The 3,770-nt window shown below is 47.4% G+C and overlaps 1 protein-coding gene across 1 annotated transcript in view; it reads left to right on the top strand.

Moving 5' to 3' along the window:
- The window catches only part of plekho1b (pleckstrin homology domain containing, family O member 1b), a 19,439-nt gene extending 18,000 nt beyond the window's left edge, over nucleotides 1-1,439 (top strand). Inside the window, exon 6 of the mRNA XM_061049440.1 lies at nucleotides 1-1,439. This exon is cut by the window's left edge and continues 906 nt beyond it. The gene's annotated coding sequence lies outside the window, so the exon portion shown is untranslated.
- The last annotated feature ends 2,331 nt before the right edge of the window (nucleotides 1,440-3,770 follow it).

The raw sequence follows: 3,770 nt of genomic DNA, 5'->3' as shown, positions 1-3,770 counted from the left end.
AGATGAGCGATCAGACCGAGCAGCAACCTCCAGTGTTTAAAAAATGAAGCCGACGATGAAGTGTAAAGTCCTGCAGTTCCTGGAGTGTCCACTAGAGGCTGGCTGCAGCAGCACAGGAAGTCACATACACACCCATTCTAAAAAGCCTGTTTTTACAGCAGAGATTAACTTGTTTACAGCCTGGTTCAAAAAACCAAATAGGTGTGATTAGCTCATGTCTCGATGGACACACACTGTACGGGGGGTGAATGTTTTGATGACTCATCAGTTTTGATTTGATGAAGGATAAGAGTTATTCACAATAAGGCGTGTAGCTGACCTGATTGACAGGTGGGCGCGGTGTAACGGTTTGTCAGGAGGTTTAAAACCCGCCTCAGCTCCAGCTCTCAGCCTGTCGTTAGGTTGACTGAAAGTTAGACTGAGACAGCATTTCCAGCATGGAGACCGCCACCGATGGGACTCCAGCGCCCCCTGCAGGAACAGACGGGTGACGTCACTCAGGCTTCAAACATTCAGATTTACAGTTTTTGAATCAGACTCTTGTTCCTCTCTGTTCACCTTTGTCCTTTTTATTTCTGTATTAAGATAATTTAAATGAATCGCTAATCAGCTGATCTGAGGTCTGTGTCCGTTAACGCCCGACATTGTCTGCTGAGACGACGACTCGCTTGTCAATCAGCGCTGACAGACTGACAGTTTAAAGGCGGGATATTCACGCCTTTGTTGCGCCTGGCGTGCAAAGTGTAACGCACTGAGTGTTGGGGCAAGGTCGTTCCTGATTCGCTGATATGGATGAAATATGAGCTGTTATCTGTACTGGGCTAAGGTCCCTTCTCCCTCACGGACCAATCAAAAGAAGGGGCAGGACTTCTGATGTCAGGACATGATTTGTTTACATCGTTATGTTTTTAATTAAATAAAACATTTAACACAGACCAATCAAGAGCCGGCATTACAGTCACAACCAGGGGAGGCAGAAGTGCCACGAGCTGACTTTGGTAACCTAGCAACAGTAAGCGCCAGTACGAGACATTCAGAAACGGAGGTGGAGAGCGCCGCAGCGTTAACGGACACAGACCCTGAAACAGCTGTCGGTACGAATGAAAAATGATTGAAGGTACATCAGTAAACTTTTGTCTACAGCGCCATCATCAGGTCGATATGTTCATGTGTCTGACTTAACCTTATTTACAGTCTTCAGGAGAGACTGCGTGTGTTAGCTTAGCATCAGGCTGCTAGCCTGGCTCTGCAGAGTGTGACCTCAGATCAGTTTGTAATATTCCTTTAATGTCTTCCTGTTTGTAGTTTGTGTTCTCTGTGGCACCCAGCAGTTGCTGTAGCCTTAACGCCAGAGAGGATGATGGGAGATGTAGTCCAGTAGTGATGTAGGCTGGTTCTGTGATCAGCTCATGTGCTCAAATAAAAACCTGCAAAATGAACCGAGATCAACGAGTGTCATTCACCTGAGAACGAGCACGTGTGTGTGTGTGTGAGAGAGAGTGTGTGAGAGAGCGTGAGAGAGTGTGTGTGAAAGAGTGTGAGAGAGAGTGTGTGTGAGAGAGTGTGTCAGAGAGGGAGAGAGTGTGAAAGAGAGTGTGAGAGTGAGTGAGTGAGTGTGTGAGAGTGTGTGTGTGAGAGAGTGTGTGAGAGTGTGTGAGAGAGTGAGTGTGTGAGAGAGTATGTGTGAGTGAGAGAGTATGTGTGTGAGAGTGTGTGTGTGAGAGAGTGTGAGAGTGAGTGTGTGAGAGTATGTGAGTGAGAGAGAGTATGTGTGTGAGTGAGAGTGAGTGAGAGAGTGTGTGTGTGAGAGAGTGTGTGTGTGAGAGTGAGTGTGTGAGAGAGTCTGTGTGAGAGAGTGTGTGAGAGAGTGTGTGTGAGAGAGTGTGTGAGAGAGTGAGTGTGTGTAAGAGAGTGTGAGAGTGAGTGTGTGAGAGAGTGTGTGTGAGAGAGAGTGTGTGAGAGTGTGAGAGAGAGTGTGAGAGAGAGAGTGAGAGAGAGAGAGTGAGTGAGAGTGTGTGTGAGAGTGTGAGAGAGTGTGAGTGAGTGTGAGAGAGTGTGTGAGCGAGAGTGTGAGAGAGTGTGTGAGAGTGTGTGAGAGAGTGAGTGTGTGAGAGTGAGTGTGTGAGAGAGTGAGTGAGAGTGTGTGTGAGAGTGTGAGAGAGAGTGTGTGAGTGAGTGTGAGAGAGAGTGTGTGAGAGAGAGTGTGAGAGAGTGTGTGAGAGTGTGTGAGAGAGTGAGTGTGTGAGAGAGTGTGAGAGTGAGTGTGTGAGAGTGTGTGAGAGAGTGAGTGTGAGAGTGAGTGTGTGAGAGAGTGAGTGAGAGTGTGTGTGAGAGTGTGAGAGTGTGTGAGTGAGTGTGAGAGAGAGTGTGAGAGAGTGTGAGAGAGAGTGAGTGTGTGAGAGAGTGAGTGTGTGAGAGAGTGTGAGAGTGAGTGTGAGAGAGAGTGAGTGTGAGAGAGAGTGAGAGAGTGTGAGAGAGAGAGAGTGTGAGAGAGTGTGAGAGTGAGTGTGTGAGAGAGAGTGTGTCAGAGAGAGAGAGAGTGTGAAAGAGAGAGTGTGTGAGAGTGAGTGTGTGAGAGAGTGAGTGTGTGAGAGTGTGTGTGTGTGAGAGAGTGAGAGAGTGTGAGAGTGTGTGAGAGAGTGAGTGTGTGAGAGAGTATGTGTGAGAGAGAGAGAGTATGTGTGTGAGAGTGTGTGTGTGAGAGAGTGTGAGAGAGTGTGAGAGTGTGAGTGTGTGAGAGAGTATGTGTGAGTGAGAGAGAGTATGTGTGTGAGTGAGAGAGTGAGTGTGAGAGAGTGTGTGTGTGAGAGTGTGAGAGAGTGTGTGTGAGAGAGTGAGTGTGTGAGAGAGAGTCTGTGTGAGAGAGAGTATGTGTGTGAGAGAGTGTGTGTGAGAGAGTGAGTGTGTGAGAGAGTGAGTGTGTGTAAGAGAGAGTGTGTGAGAGAGTGTGTGAGAGTGTGAGAGTGAGTGTGTGAGAGAGAGTGAGAGAGAGAGAGAGTGTGTGTGAGAGAGAGTGTGAGAGAGAGTGTGAGAGTGAGTGTGTGAGAGTGAGAGAGTGAGTGAGAGTGTGTGTGAGAGTGTGAGAGAGTGTGTGAGTGAGTGTGAGAGAGAGTGTGTGAGAGAGAGTGTGTGAGAGTGTGAGAGAGTGAGTGTGTGAGAGAGTGTGAGAGTGAGTGTGTGAGAGTGTGTGAGAGAGTGAGTGTGTGAGAGAGAGTGTGTGAGAGAGTGTGAGAGTGAGTGTGTGAGAGAGTGAGAGAGAGAGTGAGTGAGTGAGAGTGTGTGTGAGAGTGTGAGAGAGAGTGTGTGAGTGAGTGTGAGAGAGAGTGTGTGAGAGAGAGTGTGTGAGAGAGTGTGAGAGAGAGTGAGTGTGTGAGAGAGTGAGTGTGTGAGAGTGTGTGAGAGAGTGTGTGTGAGAGTGAGTGTGAGAGAGAGTGAGAGAGTGTGAGAGTGTGAGAGTGAGTGTGTGAGAGTGTGAGAGTGAGTGTGTGAGAGAGAGAGAGAGTGTGTGAGAGAGAGTAAATGTGAGGATTAACCCTTCATGTCTCTTAAACCTCAGAGTCTCATTCAAACTTGATGCAAAAGTTCTGATTTACATCATCGAGGTCAGAGACTGCTGCAGCTCGTTTGTTTATCAGGATGGACACACACACACACACACACACGTTTTAGTTGAAATGAAGTTCCTGAAGAAAAACAGATTTCATGTTCATACCTTTCATTATTTAAAATCTAAAACTGAATAAAAATCTAAAGTTGAACAGGAAACAGAG

The sequence above is a fragment of the Labrus mixtus genome, chromosome 11 (genome assembly GCF_963584025.1).
Source record: "Labrus mixtus chromosome 11, fLabMix1.1, whole genome shotgun sequence".
NCBI lineage: Eukaryota > Metazoa > Chordata > Actinopteri > Labriformes > Labridae > Labrus > Labrus mixtus.
The sequence above is the reverse complement of the archived record's forward strand: the minus strand, read 5'-3'. Positions and strand labels throughout refer to the sequence as shown.